The sequence below is a fragment of the Bufo gargarizans genome, chromosome 7, assembly GCF_014858855.1.
Source record: "Bufo gargarizans isolate SCDJY-AF-19 chromosome 7, ASM1485885v1, whole genome shotgun sequence".
Classification (NCBI taxonomy): domain Eukaryota; kingdom Metazoa; phylum Chordata; class Amphibia; order Anura; family Bufonidae; genus Bufo; species Bufo gargarizans.
The window spans coordinates 135,796,456-135,817,059 of NC_058086.1; positions in this window are offsets into that span (position 1 = coordinate 135,796,456).

The following is a 20,604-nucleotide window of genomic DNA, read 5'->3' on the forward strand; positions in this document are numbered from 1 at the left end:
CTCTTGTGCAACACCTAAAGGGTTAATGAAGTTTGTAAAATCAGTTTTGAATACCTTGAGGGGTGTAGTTTCTTAGATGGGGTCACTTTTATGGAGTTTCTACTCTAGGGGTGCATCAGGGGGCTTTAAATGGGACATGGTGTCAAAAAAACAGTCCAGCAAAACCTGCCTTCCAAAAACCATATGGCGCACCTTTCACTCTACGCCCCGCTGTGTGGCTGTACAGTAGTTTACGGCCACATATGGGGTGTTTCTGTAAACGGCAGTCAGGGCAATAAAGATACAGTCTTGTTTGGCTGTTAACCCTTGCTTTGTTAGTGGAAAAAATTGGTTAAAATGGAAAATTAGCCCAAAAAATTAAATTCTCAAATTTCATCCCCAGTTGCCAATAACTCTTGTGCAACACCTAAAGGGTTAACGAAGTTTGTAAAATCTGTTTTGAATACCTTGAGGGGTGTAGTTTATAGAATTGGGTCATTTTTGGGTGGTTTCTATTATGTAAGCCTCGCAAAGTGACTTCAGAGCTGTAGTGGTCCCTAAAAATTTGGTTTTTGTAAATTTCTGAAAAATTTCAAGATTTGCTTCTAAACTTCTAAGCCTTGTAACATCCCCAAAAAATAAAATATCATTCCCAAAATAATTCAAACATGAAGTAGACATATGGGGAATGTAAAGGCATTACAATTTTTAGGGGTATTACTATGTATTACAGAAGTAGAGAAACTGAAACTTTGAAATTTACAAATTTTTCCAAATTTTTGTTAAATTAGGTATTTTCTGGTGCAAAAAAAATATTTTTTTTTTACTTCATTTTACCAGTGTCATGAAGTACAATATGTGACAAAAAAACAATCTCAGAACGGCCTGGATAAGTCAAAGCGTTTTAAAGTTATCAGCACTTAAAGTGACTCTGGTCAGATTTGCAAAAAATGGCCTGGTCCTAAGGTGTAAAAAGGCTGTGTCCTTAAGGGGTTAAAAGACGAATATTCTAGAAAACAAATATATTAGTTTTTTTGAATATTCGTAATAATATAGCAATATAGCGAATAATAATAATAAAAAAAATAAACTAATATAGAGCAATTTAGCTAATATAGTGCTATAGTCTTCTTTGTCTAATAGTTGTAATTTTTTTCTCACCTGAAGCTCAGATTGGGAAAAAATTACAACTATTAAAAAAACATTATAGCACTATATTAGCTAAATTGTTCTACATAATTTTTTTTTCGAATATTCGCTATATTGCTATATATTCTTGTTTTAGAATATATAGCACTATATCGAACATATTTGTTTTTTAGAATATTCGTCTTTAAAAAAAAAATCTGTACAGTTGTTCCACCGTGGCATACTCCTCCTCGACAAGAGTCCCCATCACCATGGGAATGCCTGGGGGTTAGAATATATTATCAGATCTGAGTTTTCACAATATCATTGATTCTCATTACAAAAATTTGCAATCAACACTACTCCTAAAGTCAAAGATATTGCAGCGTTCTCATTGGCCCACAAGCTAGAAGCAGGGAGGGATCATGTGTACAGATAAAAAAAAAATCTTGAATATTCAAGATATATCACTACATTCTAAATATTCGTGAATTCTCGAAGTGCTTATCACAACTAGATTGAACACATATGCCTTGCAGGGCGCATGGCTCAGCCCTCCTTGACGCAGCACCGACACCATGTTCTTCCCGTTGTCACCATGGTTCAGATTTTCAGTTGTCGTGGAGAAATTCAGGATTTGATTTCTTGTTGAAGGGCATGGAGCAGTTCCTTCCCTGTGTGACTCCGTTCACCCAGGCAAACCAGGTGCAGAACAGCGCGAGACTGAAGAATGGGGTTGCACATGGCTTGCATACATTACATGCCTCCAACATAATTCTTGGATCTATACATAAAAATAATGTATTTGGTGTAAATCGCACGAGGGGCATAGTTGGAGACATTGACTTCACAATTGATACAGAGCAGCGGAGTTTGCTTTGAAATATAAAATTTTACCACTGTGTAATTCGTCCCATACAGCAAAAGGAGGTGTACAGTCAACCATCAATTTTCCCCAAAAACACCAGTTTCACATAACAAATTTCACCACTATTGAATCCAGCCCATACCGCAAAAGGAGGTGTAAAATCACCCATACATTTTCGCAAAGAAAGCCTGTGGCACATAAAGAATTTCACCACTAAGTAGCCTGGTCCATACCGCAAAAAGAGGTGTACAATCACCCATACTTTTTTTTTTTAAAAGCCAGTGTCACATAAAGAATTTCACCAATAACTAATTTGTTCCATACCGCAAAAGGAGTTGTACAATCACCCATAAATTTTACCAAAGAAAGCCTGTATCACATAAAGAATGTCACCACTAAGTAGTTCAGTCCATACCGCAAAAGGAGTTGTACAATTACCGATACATTTTACCAAAGAAAGCCTGTATCACATAAAGGATTTCACCACTAAGTAGTTCGGTCCATACCGCAAAAGGAGTTGTACAATCACCCATAAATTTTCAGAAAAGAACCCAGTGTCACAAAGAATTTCTCCACTAAGTAGTTCGGTCTATACCTCAAAAGGAGGTGTATAGTTACCCGTAAATTTTCCCCAAAGAAGCCTGTGTCACATAAACAATTTCACCAATAAGTAATTCCGTCCATACCGCAAAAGGAGGTGTACAATCACCCATGCATTTTACTGAAAAAAGCCTGTGTCACATAAAAAATTTCACAGCAAAAAGAGCTTTACCACATATAACTCCACCCCTGAACGGCAAGTAGGCCCTTCATTTTTTTAAACTTTTATACTACACAAGGCTTTTCAACATATAAGTGCAACGTTGAACGACAAATATATTTATCTTTTGCCTATGGAGTCCTTTTATTATGGCTTTGCACAGGGAGCAAGAATGTTATGCACAATTCTGATGGAACTCCTGATCTTAAGAAACTGGATTTGGACTCCAAAGTAGAGGCTCTCCAGTAATGTCTTGTGTGCTGTGGAGATCGAATGCAGACGGAGGAGATAAAAAAACTCAAATGTTTTCAACCCACTGAAGCTGCTTGATTTTATTGTGAATAGATGGTAAAGGCAAAGTCTGCTGGTGTGTTGTCATCAGCGTCTTCATTATGTTTACTGCTGGACCCACGATGACGTAATTCGGTCCATACCGCAAAAGGAGGTCTACAATCACCCATCAATTTTTCAGAGAAAAACATGTTTGCAATAAAAATGTTTAACAATGAAAGAATAATGGCATTCAGTTCATGAAAAAAGTAGGTAATCACCCATAAAAATAAAAAAAAGGATAATGGAATTTGGTTCATACAGAAGAAAGTCTGCAATCACCCATCAATAAAAAAAGCCTGTTTGACATAAAAAAAACTTTATCACTACTTAATTTGGTCAATACCGCAAAAGTAGGTCTACAATCACCCATCAATTTCCCCAAATAAAACATGTTTCAAATAAAAAATTTCACCAATGAAAGGATAATGGAATTCGGTTTATACAGAAGAAAGTCTGCAATCACCCATCAATTTAAATAGAATTTTGCCACTAATGCATGGCAAACAGGGCGGTAAAATATATCATTGCACCGCTGGACGCCAATTAGGCTCTAATTGGTTTCTCATTTTACAGTACACAAAAGGCTTTTCAACAGATAAGTGCAACGCTGTACAGCGAATATATTTTTATTTCACCACCAATACACGGCAAACAGGGCTGTAAAAAATTTCACTGCACCGCTGAATGTCAATTAGGCCCTAGTTTTTTTTTTTTCACTTTTACAGAACACAACAAGCTATTCAACAGATAAGTGCAACGCTGAACAACGAATATATTTTTATTTCGCCACTAATACACGGAAAACTTGGCTTTAGAATATATCGCTGCACCGCTGAGCAGCAAAGATATTATTCCTTTTTCCACTTATACACGGAAAAAAAGGGGCTTTCATAACAGATAACTGCACCGCTGAGCGGCAAATATATTTTTTCTTTTTCCACTAATACACAGAAAAAAATGCTTTAGAACACTGCTGAGCAACAAATATATTTTACTTTTGCCACTAATACATGACAAAAAGGGCTGTAATTTCTGCACTTCACCACACAACTGCTAATATGCCCCTTTTTCCCCACTAATACAAGCCAAAAAATGCTTAAGAACATATAAGTGCACTGCACTAGGCCAAATAAAATGTAGAAATATTTCCTTGTATTAATGCCTGTATCAAACAGCACTTGCACCACTAATAAGAATGGTTTTCTAGAATTACAGAGCTGTATAATGGCAATTTGGATCCCCAGTCAGTGCTGCAAGGTGTAATCAGATTGTTCCTATTACTCAGGCAGTCATCTCCCTGACTGAACCCTGTTCAACAGAAATGCTGTGGAATGATTCCTCCCTATCCTTTCCCTACACCTTGAATAATCTTTCCCTGAATTTGTAAATCGTTTTTTTTTTTTTAGCACAATGACATTTTTTCTATCACTGTCCCTAGCGCCTGCACACGTCTCTCCCTGCACTAAGTACACTGGTAAATGGCAGAATCTAAGATGGCTGCTGCTATTTATAGGGCTGTGACATCAAAAGGCTGGCTGGCTGCTGATTGGCTGCATGCATGGCATTATGGGCGATCCTCCCTTCCAAGAGTTCCTTTCTCCATATCCTTACACATGCATCAGCCATTTTAGGAAAAAATGTGATTTATTACCACGAAGCGCGAGGAAATTCGCATTCGGTGCCATTTGAATTTTTCTTGAAATTCATAACGAGTTCCACTTTGTCAGCTTCGATTCGATTTATAAACATCATGGGTATCACCACGACAAAACGCCCGAACTATTAAAATATTTTTAAAAATTTCAATACGGTGAATGTAGTGGAAAAACGGGTCAAAATGGCCGATTTGGCATTTTTTTATTGCTTCTTTTACTCCAAAAAATATAATAAAGTGTGATCAAAAAGTCACACACACTCCTAAATGGTATCAAGTAAAACTATGGATTGTCCCACAAAAAATGAGCCCCTATATAACTTAGTACACATAAGTAGGGATGAGCGAACTCGAACTGTATAGTTCGGGTTCGTACCGAATTTTGGGGTGTCCGTGACACGGACCCGAACCCGGACATTTTCGTAAAAGTCCGGGTTCGGGTTCGGTGTTCGTCGCTTTCTTCGCGCTTTTGTGACGCTTTCTTGGCGCTTTTTGAAAGGCTGCAAAGCAGCCAATCAACAAGCGTCATACTACTTGCCCCAAGAGGCCATCACAGCCATGCCTACTATTGGCATGGCTGTGATTGGCCAGAGCACCATGTGACCCAGCCTCTATTTAAGCTGGAGTCACATAGCGCCGCCCGTCACTCTGCTCTGATTAGCGTAGGGAGAGGTTGCGGCTGCGACAGTAGGGCGAGATTAGGCAGATTAACTCCTCCAAAGGACTTGATTAACTGATCGATCTGCAGCTGTGGATCATTGAGCTGCTGATCCTCAATTGCTCACTGTTTTTAGGCTGCACAGACCGTTTGTCAGTCACATTTTTCTGGGGTGATCGGCGGCCATTTTGTGTCTTGTGGTGCGCCAGCACAAGCTGCGACCAAGTGCATTTAACCCTCAATGGTGTGGTTGTTTTTTGGCTAAAGCCTACATCAGGGTGAAGCTGTCACACCAAGTGCATTTAACCAGCAATAGTCTGTTCATTTTTTGGCCATATACAAAATCAGGGGCAAGCTGCGCCTGTCACCAAGTGCATTTAACCCTCAATGGTGTGGTTGTTTTTTGGCTAAAGCCTACATCAGGGTGAAGCTGTCACACCAAGTGCATTTAACCAGCAATAGTCTGTTCATTTTTTGGCCATATACTAAATCAGGGGCAAGCTGCGCCTGTCACCAAGTGCATTTAACCCTCAATGGTGTGGTTGTTTTTTGGCTAAAGCCTACATCAGGGTGAAGCTGTCACACCAAGTGCATTTAACCAGCAATAGTCTGTTTATTTTTTGGCCATATCCCAGTCTAATTCTGTCACTAAATCCATACCGGTCACCCAGCGCCTAAATACTAGGCCTCAAATTTATATCCAGCTAAATCTGTCCCTAGTGCTGTAGCTGGGCGAGTTATTTAGTGTCCGTTCAAGCACATTTCTTGTTCTGGGTTGAAATACAATTCCCAATTTAGCAATTTCATAATTTAGTGGTTTCTGCTATATCAGAGCTATTTGAAATCTATCCCTAAAAGGGTATATAATATTCAAGGTGCACATTGGGTCATTCAGAATAACTTCACACACACCCGCTACTGTGTATTTCCAAGTCTAATTCTGTCACTAAACCCATACCTGTCACGCAGCGCCTAAATACTAGGCCTCAAATTTATATCCAGCTAAATCTGTCCCTAGTGCTGTAGCTGGGCGAGTTATTTAGTGTCCGTTCAAGCACATTTCTTGTTCTGGGTTGAAATACAATTCCCAATTTAGCAATTTCATAATTTAGTGGTTTCTGCTATATCAGAGCTATTTGAAATCTATCCCTAAAAGGGTATATAATATTCAAGGTGCACATTGGGTCATTCAGAATAACTTCACACACACCCGCTACTGTGTATTTCCAAGTCTAATTCTGGCACTAAACCCATACCTGTCACCCAGCGCCTAAATACTAGGCCTCAAATTTATATCCCGCTAAATCTGTCCTTAGTGCTGTAGCTGGGCGAGTTATTTAGTGTCCGTTCAAGCACATTTCTTGTTCTGGGTTGAAATACAATTCCCAATTTAGCAATTTCATAATTTAGTGGTTTCTGCTATATCAGAGCTATTTGAAATCTATCCCTAAAAGGGTATATAATATTCAAGGTGCACATTGGGTCATTCAGAATAACTTCACACACACCCGCTACTGTGTATTTCCAAGTCTAATTCTGGCACTAAACCCATACCTGTCACCCAGCGCCTAAATACTAGGCCTCAAATTTATATCCCGCTAAATCTGTCCTTAGTGCTGTAGCTGGGCGAGTTATTTAGTGTCCGTTCAAGCACATTTCTTGTTCTGGGTTGAAATACAATTCCCAATTTAGCAATTTCATAATTTAGTGGTTTCTGCTATATCAGAGCTATTTGAAATCTATCCCTAAAAGGGTATATAATATTCAAGGTGCACATTGGGTCATTCAGAATAACTTCACACACACCCGCTACTGTGTATTTCCAAGTCTAATTCTGGCACTAAACCCATACCTGTCACCCAGCGCCTAAATACTAGGCCTCAAATTTATATCCCGCTAAATCTGTCCTTAGTGCTGTAGCTGGGCGAGTTATTTAGTGTCCGTTCAAGCACATTTCTTGTTCTGGGTTGAAATACAATTCCCAATTTAGCAATTTCATAATTTAGTGGTTTCTGCTATATCAGAGCTATTTGAAATCTATCCCTAAAAGGGTATATAATATTCAAGGTGCACATTGGGTCATTCAGAATAACTTCACACACACCCGCTACTGTGTATTTCCAAGTCTAATTCTGGCACTAAACCCATACCTGTCACCCAGCGCCTAAATACTAGGCCTCAAATTTATATCCCGCTAAATCTGTCCTTAGTGCTGTAGCTGGGCGAGTTATTTAGTGTCCGTTCAAGCACATTTCTTGTTCTGGGTTGAAATACAATTCCCAATTTAGCAATTTCATAATTTAGTGGTTTCTGCTATATCAGAGCTATTTGAAATCTATCCCTAAAAGGGTATATAATATTCAAGGTGCACATTGGGTCATTCAGAATAACTTCACACACACCCGCTACTGTGTATTTCCAAGTCTAATTCTGGCACTAAACCCATACCTGTCACCCAGCGCCTAAATATTAGGCCTCAAATTTATATCCCGCTAAATCTGTCCTTAGTGCTGTAGCTGGGCGAGTTATTTAGTGTCCGTTCAAGCACATTTCTTGTTCTGGGTTGAAATACAATTCCCAATTTAGCAATTTCATAATTTAGTGGTTTCTGCTATATCAGAGCTATTTGAAATCTATCCCTAAAAGGGTATATAATATTCAAGGTGCACATTGGGTCATTCAGAATAACTTCACACACACCCGCTACTGTGTATTTCCAAGTCTAATTCTGGCACTAAACCCATACCTGTCACCCAGCGCCTAAATACTAGGCCTCAAATTTATATCCCGCTAAATCTGTCCTTAGTGCTGTAGCTGGGCGAGTTATTTAGTGTCCGTTCAAGCACATTTCTTGTTCTGGGTTGAAATACAATTCCCAATTTAGCAATTTCATAATTTAGTGGTTTCTGCTATATCAGAGCTATTTGAAATCTATCCCTAAAAGGGTATATAATATTCAAGGTGCACATTGGGTCATTCAGAATAACTTCACACACACCTGCTACTGTGTATTTCCAAGTCTAATTCTGGCACTAAACCCATACCTGTCACCCAGCGCCTAAATACTAGGTCTCAAATTTATATCCCGCTAAATCTGTCCTTAGTGCTGTAGCTGGGCGAGTTATTTAGTGTCCGTTCAAGCACATTTCTTGTTCTGGGTTGAAATACAATTCCCAATTTAGCAATTTCATAATTTAGTGGTTTCTGCTATATCAGAGCTATTTGAAATCTATCCCTAAAAGGGTATATAATATTCAAGGTGCACATTGGGTCATTCAGAATAACTTCACACACACCCGCTACTGTGTATTTCCAAGTCTAATTCTGGCACTAAACCCATACCTGTCACCCAGCGCCTAAATACTAGGCCTCAAATTTATATCCCGCTAAATCTGTCCTTAGTGCTGTAGCTGGGCGAGTTATTTAGTGTCCGTTCAAGCACATTTCTTGTTCTGGGTTGAAATACAATTCCCAATTTAGCAATTTCATAATTTAGTGGTTTCTGCTATATCAGAGCTATTTGAAATCTATCCCTAAAAGGGTATATAATATTCAAGGTGCACATAGGGTCATTCAGAATAACTTCACACACACACGCTTCTGTGCATTTCCAAGTCTAATTCTGTCACTAAATCCATACCGGTCACCCAGCGCCTAAATACTAGGCCTCAAATTTATATCCAGCTAAATCTGTCCCTAGTGCTGTAGCTGGGCGAGTTATTTAGTGTCCGTTCAAGCACATTTCTTGTTCTGGGTTGAAATACAATTCCCAATTTAGCAATTTCATAATTTAGTGGTTTCTGCTATATCAGAGCTATTTGAAATCTATCCCTAAAAGGGTATATAATATTCAAGGTGCACATAGGGTCATTCAGAATAACTTCACACACACCCGCTACTGTGTATTTCTAAGTCTAATTCTGTCACTAAACCCATACCTGTCACCCAGCGCCTAAATACTAGGCCTCAAATTTATATCCTGCTAAATCTCTCGTTAACGCTGTCCTGTTGTGGCTGGGAAAGTTATTTAGTGTCCGTCAAAGCACATTTTTTGTTCTGGGTTTAAATACAATTCCCAATTTAACAATTTCATAATTTAGTGGTTTCTGCTATATCAGAGCTATTTGAAATCTATCCCTAAAAGGGTATATAATATTCAAGGTGCACATTGGGTCATTCAGAATAACTTCACACACACACGCTTCTGTGCATTTCCAAGTCTAATTCTGTCACTAAATCCATACCGGTCACCCAGCGCCTAAATACTAGGCCTCAAATTTATATCCCGCTGAATTTGAATACAATACATTGGGCCAAATAATATATTTGTTGTTGTGGTGAACCATAACAATGAGAAAAACATCTAGTAAGGGACGCGGACGTGGACATGGTCGTGGACATGGTCGGACATGGTGGGTGACGTGAAGCCTCATTCTCTGCTATGACATGCAGACTGATTCTCTGCTGTCATGAAGCCAGATTGTCTGTTACGGGACCTCTCTGCTCTGCCTGTGTGCTAGGCCTAAATATATGCCAATGGACTGTTGCAGTGGTGGGTGACGTGAAGCCTCATTCTCTGCTATGACATGCAGACTGATTCTCTGCTGACATGAAGCCAGATCGTCTGTTACGGGACCTCTCTGCTCTGCCTGTGTGCTAGGCCTAAATATATGCCAATGGACTGTTGCAGTGGTGGGTGACGTGAAGCCTCATTCTCTGCTATGACATGCAGACTAATTCTCTGCTGACATGAAGCCAGATTGTCTGTTACGGGACCTCTCTCCTCTGCCTGGGTGCTGGGCCTAAATTTATGACAATGGACTGTTGCAGTGGTGGCTGACGTGAAGCCTGATTCTCTGCTATGACATGCAGACTGATTCTCTGCTGACATGAAGCCAGATCCTCTGTTACGGGACCTCTCTCCTCTGCCTGTGTGTGTGCTGGGCCTAAATATATGCCAATGGACTGTTGCAGTGGTGGCTGACGTGAAGCCTCATTCTCTGCTATGACATGCAGACTGATTCTCTGCTGACATGAAGCCAGATTCTCTGTTACGGGACCTCTCTCCTCTGCCTGTGTGTGTGCTGGGCCTAAATATATGCCAATGGACTGTTGCAGTGGTGGCTGACGTGAAGCCTCATTCTCTGCTATGACATGCAGACTAATTCTCTGCTGACATGAAGACAGATTCTCTGTTACGGGACCTCCCTCCTCTGCCTGGGTGCTGGGCCTAAATATATGCCAATGGACTGTTGCAGTGGTGGCTGACGTGAAGCCTCATTCTCTGCTATGACATGCAGACTAATTCTCTGCTGACATGAAGACAGATTCTCTGTTACGGGACCTCTCTCCTCTGCCTGGGTGCCGGGGCCTAAATATCTGAGAATGGACTGTTCCAGTGGTGGGTGACGGGAAGCCAGATTCTCTGCTATGGAACCTCTCTCCAATTGATTTTGGTTAATTTTTATTTATTTAATTTTTAATTTAATTCATTTCCCTATCCACATTTGTTTGCAGGGGATTTACCTACATGTTGCTGCCTTTTGCAGCCCTCTAGCTCTTTCCTGGGCTGTTTTACAGCCTTTTTAGTGCCGAAAAGTTCGGGTCCCCATTGACTTCAATGGGGTTCGGGTTCGGGACGAAGTTCGGATCGGGTTCGGATCCCGAACCCGAACATTTCCGGGATGTTCGGCCGAACTTCTCGAACCCGAACATCCAGGTGTTCGCTCAACTCTACACATAAGCTTAAAAAAGTTATGGGGGTCAGAATACGGTGATGGAAAAAAAAAAAATTCAGTTTAAATTAATTTTTACACTATTTAGATATAAAAAACCTATATGTATGGGGTATCGTTGCAATCACACTGACCCAAAGAATGAAGGGCATGCGTCACTTTTGCCGCCAACAAAACGCTGTGGGAACAAAACTTGTAAAACGGTGGAGGAATTGCATTTTTTTCCAATTCTACCCAATTTGGAATTTCTTTACCGCTTCCTACTACATTTTATGCCATAATTAATGGAGGCATTAGAAAGCAAAACTTGTCCCTCAAAAAATAAGCCCTCATACAGCTATGTGAATAGGAAATATAAAACAAGTTATGGCTCAAGGAAAATATGGAAAAAAATTGAAAACGCAAAAACTGAAAAAACCTTCGGTAGTGAAAAGGTTAAATCGTGCAAAACACAATCTCTTTGAGCTGCAAAATGCTCTTCTCCAACATCGTCTGCTATGCAACGTCTCCACTCGTTGGAAGTCCATGTTCTGTATGTTAGACCGCCTGTATGAGCAGAGGAATGCGGTCAACTTTTTCTTAATAAGACTACTAGTGTTGATCGTCGAGCACCAAAGTACTCGTTTGCTCGAGTACAACACTTCGCACCATGGAAGTCAATGTGAGAACACCAGGCACCCCCTGCTCTGAAGAGGGGAGGGTGTCCGGACTCTAGTTTGGCTTAGGAGTCCCTGCTCTGACTCCATATATAGCTATGTCCATATATGGAGTCAGTGCTTGGGGACACCCCAGTGTATTTAAATGTAATTTAGCCTGTATTTCAGAAAAGTTTCTGCCAGGATTCAAACTCACAACCTTCTGTATTAGAGGCAAGGCACTTAACCACACAGCCAGTTACTTAAAAAAAAAGTTAAAGTTCTGGGCTGTGATGCAGAAGCTGTGAGTTTAAATCCTGTCACAAACTTTTTCAGAAATAAAGGCTAAATTTAATTTAAACATAGTTTTTAGCCATAATATAAATATATAAATTTGCACACATTATTATATATTTAGAATATATTATATATTATAATATATGTAAATATATTATGGCTAAAACATCAGTAGTAGTTTCCCACTTATTATGCATTCATATATATCAGAAGTATGAGTTTATATATTTATATATATATATATATATATATATATATATATTTTTTTTTTTTTTTTTTTGTAATTACACATTTCATTTTGTGACATACTTTTTTTACAATTACTAAAAAAATATTAAATATATAAATCGAATTTAACCTCTATTTCTGAAAGGATTTGAACTCACAGCTTCTGCATCATGGTCCAGAACTTTAACCACTACACTATACATAGCTGCATAACTAATCTCAAAAAATAAAATAAAATAAAATAAAATATGAGACATCTACTGTATAGGTCTCAGTAGAAGTACAGTACAAGTCTCATTTTATTTATTATTAATATTCTTTTTTTAAGTAACTGGTTATGCAGCTATTATAGCTAAGTGATTAAGTGCCTTGCCGCTAATGTAAAAGGTTGTGAGTTTGAATCCCATCAGAAACTTTTCTGAAATACAGGCTAAATTAGATTTAAATACACTGGGGTGTCCCCAAGCACCGATGAGTTGAGCATACCGATGCTGGAGCTGAACTGATATTCGGCTGAGCATGCTCGCTCAACACTAGTGCCTACATCGCATGGCCAGCTAAGCCCTGAGGAGGAGAATGTGGAGGAGGACAGAAAAGCCCAGGAATTTTATTTACAGCTTGGTGGGTTTATCTGCTCAAGCGACAGGAGAGGAGCAGGAGGAACTGGAAGGTGAAGACTAGGGATGAGCGAACCCGGACTGTATAGTTCGGGTTTGTACCGAATTTTGGGGTGTCCGTGACACGGACCAGAACCCGGACATTTTCGTAAAAGTCCGGGTTCGGGTTCGGTGTTCGTCGCCTTCTTGGCGCTTTTGTGACGCTTTCTTGGCGCTTTTTGAAAGGCTGCAGAGCAGCCAATCAACAAGCGTCATACTACTTGCCCCAAGAGGCCATCACAGCCATGCCCACTATTGGCATGGCTGTGATTGGCCAGAGCACCATGTGACCCAGCCTCTATTTAAGCTGGAGTCACATAGCGCCGCCCGTCACTCTGCTCTGATTAGCGTAGGGAGAGGTTGCGGCTGCGACAGTAGGGCGAGATTAGGCAGATTAACTGCTCCAAAGGACTTGATTAATCGATCGATCTGCAGCTGTGCATCATTGAGCTGCTGAAATTCAATTGCTCACTGTTTTTAGGCAGCCCAGACCGTTTGTCAGTCACTTTTTACTGGGGTGATCGGCGGCCATTTTGTGTCTTGTGGTGTGCTAGCACAAGCTGCGACCAAGTGCATTTAACCCTCAATGGTGTGGTTGTTTTTTGGCTAATTCCTACATCAGGGTGAAGCTGTCACACCAAGTGCATTTAACCAGCAATAGTCTGGTTATTTTTTGGCCATATACTACATCAGGGGCAAGCTGCGCCTGTCACCAAGTGCATTTAACCCTAAATGGTGTGGTTGTTTTTTTGGCAAAATCCTACATCAGGGTGAAGCTGTCACACCAAGTGCATTTAACCAGCAATAGTCTGTTTATTTTTTGGCCATATACTACATCAGGGGCAAGCTGTCACCAAGTGCATTTAACCCTCAATGGTGTGGTTGTTTTTTGGCTAAATCCTACATCAGGCTGAAGCTGTCACACCAAGTGCATTTAACCAGCAATAGTCTGTTTATTTTTTGGCCATATACTACATCAGGGGCAAGCTGCGCCTGTCACCAAGTGCATTTAACCCACAGTAGTGTGGTTTGTCAAGCTGTCACACCAAGTGCATTTAACAATCAATAGTGTGGTTATTTTTTGGCCATATCCCAGTCTAATTCTGTCAGTAAACCTATACCTGTCACCCAGCGCCTAAATACTAGGCCTCAAATTCATATCCAGCTAAATCTGTCGTTACTGCTGTAGCTGGGCGAGTTAGTTAGTGTCCGTTCAAGCACATTTCTTGTTCTGGGTTGAAATACAATTCCCAATTTAGCAATTTAAAAATTTAGTGGTTTCTGCTGGATCAGAGCTATTTGAAATCTATCCCTAAAAGGGTAGATCATATTGAAGGTGCACATAGGGACATTCAGAATAACTTCACACACCCGCTACTGTGCATTCCAAGTCTAATTCTGTCAGTAAACCCATACCTGTCACCCAGCGCCTAAATACTAGGCCTCAAATTTATATCCAGCTAAATCTGTCGTTAGTACTGTAGCTGGGCGAGTTATTTAGTGTCCGTTCAAGCACATTTCTTGTTATGGGTTAAAATACAATTCCCAATTTAGAAATTTTAAAATTTTGTGGTTTCTGCTGTATCACAGCTATTTGAAATCTATCCCTAAAAGGGTAGATCATATTGAAGGTGCACATAGGGTCATTCAGAATAACTAGAGTTGAGCGAACACCTGGATGTTCGGGTTCGAGAAGTTCGGCTGAACTTCCCGGAAATGTTCGGGTTCGGGATCCGACCCCGATCCGAACTTCGTCCCGAACCCGAACCCCATTGAAGTCAATGGGTACCCGAACTTTTCGGTACTAAAAAGGCTGTAAAACAGCCCAGGAAAGGGCTAGAGGGCTGCAAAAGGCAGTAAATCCCCTGCAAACAAATGTGGATAGGGAAATGAATAAAAATAAAAATTAAATAAATAAAAATTAACCAAAATCAATTGGAGAGAGGTCCCATAGCAGAGAATCTGGCTTCACGTCGCCCACCACTGGAACAGTCAATTCTCAGATATTTAGGCCTTGGCACCCATGCAGAGGAGAGAGGTCACGTAACAGAGAATCTGTCTTCATGTCAGCAGAGAATCAGTCTGCATGCCATAGCAGAGAATCAGGCTTCACGTCAGCCACCACTGCAACAGTCCATTGTCATAAATTTAGGCCCAGCACCCAGGCAGAGGAGAGAGGTCCCGTAACAGAGAATCTGGCTTCATGTCAGCAGAGAATTAGTCTGCATGTCATAGCAGAGAATCAGGCTTCACGTCAGCCACCAATGCAACAGTCCATTGTCAGATATTTAGGCCCAGCACCCAGGCAGAGGAGAGAGGTCCCGTAACAGAGGATCTGGCTTCATGTCAGCAGAGAATCAGTCTGCATGTCATAGCAGAAAATCAGGCTTCACGTCAGCCACCACTGCAACAGTCCATTGTCATAAATTTAGGCCCAGCACCCAGGCAGAGGAGAGAGGTCCCGTAACAGACAATCTGGCTTCATGTCAGCAGAGAATCAGTCTTCATATCATAGGAGAGAATCAGGCTTCACGTCACCCACCACTGTAACAGTCCATTTTCTTAAATTTAGGCCCAGCACCCAGGCAGAGGAGAGAGGTCCCGTAACAGACATTCTGGCTTCATGTCAGTAGAGAATCAGTCTTCATATCATAGCAGAGAATCAGGCTTCACGTCACCCACCACTGTAAGAGTCCATTTTCATAAATTTAGGCCCAGCACCCAGGCAGAGGGGAGAGGTCCCGTATCAGACAATCTGGCTTCATGTCAGCAGAGAATCAGTCTGCATGTCATAGCAGAAAATCAGGCTTCACGTCAGCCACCACTGCAACAGTCCATTGTCAGATATTTAGGCCCAGCACCCAGGCAGAGGAGAGAGGTCCCGTAACAGAGGATCTAGCTTCATGTCAGCAGAGAATCAGTCTGCATGTCATAGCAGAAAATCAGGCTTCACGTCAGCCACCACTGCAACAGTCCATTGTCAGATATTTAGGCCCAGCACCCAGGCAGAGGAGAGAGGTCCCGTAACAGAGGATCTGGCTTCATGTCAGCAGAGAATTAGTCTGCATGTCATAGCAGAGAAACAGGCTTCACGTCACCCAACATTGGAACAGTCCATTGGCATATGTTTAGGCCCCGGCACCCAGACAGAGGAGAGGTTCATTCAACTTTGGGTAGCCTCGCAATATAATGGTAAAATGAAAATAAAAATAGGATTGAATGAGGAAGTGCCCTGGAGTCCAATAATATATGGTTAAGGGGAGGTAGTTAATGTCTAATCTGGACAAGGGACGGAAAGGTCCTGTGGGATCCATGCCTGGTTCATGTTTATGAACGTCAGCTTGTCCACATTGGCTGTAGACAGGCGGCTGCGTTTGTCTGTAATGACGCCCCCTGCCGTGCTGAATACACGTTCAGACAAAACACTGGCCGCCGGGCAGGCCAGCACCTCCAAGGCATAAAAGGCTAGCTCTGGCCACGTGGACAATTTAGAGACCCAGAAGTTGAATGGGGCCGAACCATCAGTCAGTACGTGGAGGGGTGTGCACACGTACTGTTCCACCATGTTAGTGAAATGTGACCTCCTGCTAACACGTTGCGTATCAGATGGTGGTGCAGTTAGCTGTGGCGTGTTGACAAAAGTTTTCCACATCTCTGCCATGCTAACCCTGCCCTCAGAGGAGCTGGCCGTGACACAGCTGCCTTGGCGACCTCTTGCTCCTCCTCTGCCTTGGCCTTGGGCTTCCACTTGTTCCCCTGTGACATTTGGGAATGCTCTCAGTAGCGCGTCTACCAACGTGCGCTTGTACTCGCGCATCTTCCTATCACGCTCCAGTGCAGAAAGTAAGGTGGGCACATTGTCTTTGTAGCGTGGATCCAACAGGGTGGCAACCCAGTAGTCCGCACAGGTTAAAATGTGGGCAACTCTGCTGTCGTTGCGCAGGCACTGCAGCATGTAGTCGCTCATGTGTGCCAGGCTGCCCAGGGGTAAGGACAAGCTGTCCTCTGTGGGAGGCGTATCGTCATCGTCCTGCCTTTCCCCCCAGCCACGCACCAGTGATGGACCAGAGCTGCGTTGGGTGCCACCCCGCTGTGACCATGCTTCATCCCCATCCTCCTCCACCTCCTCCTCATCCTCGTCCTCCTCGTCCTCCAGTAGTGGGCCCTGGCTGGCCACATTTGTACCTGGCCTCTGCTGTTGCCAAAAACCTCCCTCTGAGTCACTTCGAAGAGACTGTCCTGAAAGTGCTAAAAATGACCCCTCTTTCTCCTCCTCCTCCTCCTGGGCCACCTCCTCTTCCATCATCGCCCTAAGTGTTTTCTCAAGGAGACATAGAAGTGGTACTGTAACGCTGATAACGGCGTCATCGCCACTGGCCATGTTAGTGGAGTACTCGAAACAGCGCAACAGGGCACACAGGTCTCGCATGGAGGCCCAGTCATTGGTGGTGAAGTGGTGCTGTTCTGTAGTGCGACTGACCCGTGCGTGCTGCAGCTGAAACTCCACTATGGCCTGCTGCTGCTCGCACAGTCTGTCCAGCATGTGCAAGCTGGAGTTCCACCTGGTGGGCACGTCGCATATGAGGCGGTGAGCGGGAAGGCCGAAGTTACGCTGTAGCGCAGACAGGCGAGCAGCAGCAGGATGTGAACGCCGGAAGCGCGAACAGACGGCCCGCACTTTATGCAGAAGCTCTGACATGTCGGGGTAGTTGTGAATGAACTTCTGCACCACCAAATTCAGCACATGCGCCAAGCAAGGGATGTGCGTCAAATTGGCTAGTCCCAGAGCTGCAACGAGATTTCGCCCATTATCACACACCACCAGGCCGGGCTTGAGGCTCACCGGCAGCAACCACTCGTCGGTCTGTTGTTCTATACCCCGCCACAACTCCTGTGCGGTGTGGGGCCTGTCCCCCAAACATATGAGTTTCAGAATGGCCTGCTGACGTTTACCCCGGGCTGTGCTGAAGTTGGTGGTGAAGGTGTGTGGCTGACTGGATGAGCAGGTGGAAGAAGAGGAGGAGGAAGCCGAGAAGGAGGAGGTGGCAACAGGAGGCAAAGAATGTTGCCCTGCGATCCTTGGCGGCGGAAGGACGTGCGCCAAACAGCTCTCCGCCTGGGGCCCAGCTGCCACTACATTTACCCAGTGTGCAGTTAGGGAGATATAGCGTCCCTGGCCGTGCTTACTGGTCCACGTATCTGTGGTTAGGTGGACCTTGCTACAGATGGCGTTGCGCAGTGCACACTTGATTTTATCGGATACTTGGTTGTGCAGGGAAGGCACGGCTCTCTTGGAGAAGTAGTGGCGGCTGGGAACAACATACTGTGGGACAGCAAGCGACATGAGCTGTTTGAAGCTGTCTGTGTCCACCAGCCTAAATGACAGCATTTCATAGGCCAGTAGTTTAGAAATGCTGGCATTCAGGGCCAGGGATCGAGGGTGGCTAGGTGGGAATTTACGCTTTCTCTCAAATGTTTGTGAGATGGAGAGCTGAATGCTGCCGTGTGACATGGTTGAGACGCTTGGTGACGGAGGTGGTGGTGGTGTTGGTGGTACATCCCCTGTTTGCTGGGCGGCAGGTGCCAACGTTCCTCCAGAGGCGGAGGAAGAGGCCGAGGCGGCAGCAGCAGAAGAGGCCGAGGCGGCAGCAGCAGAAGAGGTAGCAGGGGGAGCCTGAGTGACTTCCTTGGTTTTAAGGTGTTTACTCCACTGCAGTTCATGCTTTGCATGCAGGTGCCTGGTCATGCAGGTTGTGCTCAGGTTCAGAACGTTAATGCCTCGCTTCAGGCTCTGATGGCACAGCGTGCAAACCACTCGGGTCTTGTCGTCAGCACATTGTTTGAAGAAGTGCCATGCCAGGGAACTCCTTGAAGCTGCCTTTGGGGTGCTCGGTCCCAGATGGCGGCGGTCAGTAGCAGGCGGAGTCTCTTGGCGGCGGGTGTTCTGCTTTTGCCCACTGCTCCCTCTTTTGCTACGCTGTTGGCTCGGTCTCACCACTGCCTCTTCCTCCGAACTGTGAAAGTCAGTGGCACGACCTTCATTCCATGTGGGGTCTAGGACCTCATCGTCCCCTGCATCGTCTTCCACCCAGTCTTGATCCCTGACCTCCTGTTCAGTCTGCACACTGCAGAAAGACGCAGCAGTTGGCACCTGTGTTTCGTCATCATCAGAGACATGCTGAGGTAGTATTCCCATGTCCTCATCATCAGGAAACATAAGTGGTAGTGCGTCAGTGTAGTCTATGTCTTCCACCGCTGGGGAAGGGCTAGGTGGATGCCATTGGGAAACCCTGCCAGCAGAGTCTTCAAACAGCATAAGAGACTGCTGCATAACTTGAGGCTCAGACAGTTTCCCTGATATGCATGGGGGTGATGTGACAGACTGATAGGGTTGGTTTTCAGGCGCCATCTGTGCGCTTTCTGCAGAAGACTGGGTGGGAGATAATGTGAGGGAGATAATACTGCTCAGGCCTTACCATCCTTAGAACGGCATTGGGCCCCACCATATATCGCTGTAAATTCTGGCGGCTACTGGGACCTGAGGTAGTTGGTACACTAGGACGTGTGGATGTGGCAGAATGGCCACGTCCTCTCCCAGCACCAGAGGGTCCACTAACACCACCACGACCATGTCCACGTCCGCGTCCCTTACTAGATGTTTTCCTCATTGTTATGGTTCACCACAACAACAAAAATATTATTTGGCCCAATGTATTGTATTCAAATTCAGCTGAATATAAATTTGAGGCCTAGTATTTAGGCGCTGGGTGACCGGTATGGATTTACTGACAGAATTAGACTTGGAAATGCACAGTAGCGTGTGTGTGAAGTTATTCTGAATGACCCTATGTGCACCTTGAATATTATATACCCTTTTAGGGATAGATTTCAAATAGCTCTGATATAGCAGAAACCACTAAATTATGAAATTGCTAAATTGGGAATTGTATTTCAACCCTGAACAAAAAATGTGCTTTGACGGACACTAAATAACTTGCCCAGCCACAACAGTACAGCGGTAACGACAGATTTAGCGGGATATAAATTTGAGGCCTAGTATTTAGGCGCTGGGTGACCGGTATGGATTTAGTGACAGAATTAGACTTGGAAATGCACAGTAACGTGTGTATGAAGTTATTCTGAATGACCCTATGTGCACCTTGAATATTATATACCCTTTTAGGGATAGATTTCAAATAGCTCTGATATAGCAGAAACCACTAAATTATGAAATTGCTAAATTGGGAATTGTATTTCAACCCTGAACAAAAAATGTGCTTTGACGGACACTAAATAACTTGCCCAGCCACAACAGTACAGTGGTAACGACAGATTTAGCGGGATATAAATTTGAGGCCTAGTATTTAGGCGCTGGGTGACCGGTATTGATTTAGTGACAGAATTAGACTTGGAAATGCACAGTAGCGTGTGTGTGAAGTTATTCTGAATGACCCTATGTGCACCTTGAATATTAAATACCCTTTTAGGGATAGATTTCAAATAGCTCTGATATAGCAGAAACCACTAAATTATGAAATTGCTAAATTGGGAATTGTATTTCAACCCTGAACAAAAAATGTGCTTTGACGGACACTAAATAACTTGCCCAGCCACAACAGTACAGCGGTAACGACAGATTTAGCGGGATATAAATTTGAGGCCTAGTATTTAGG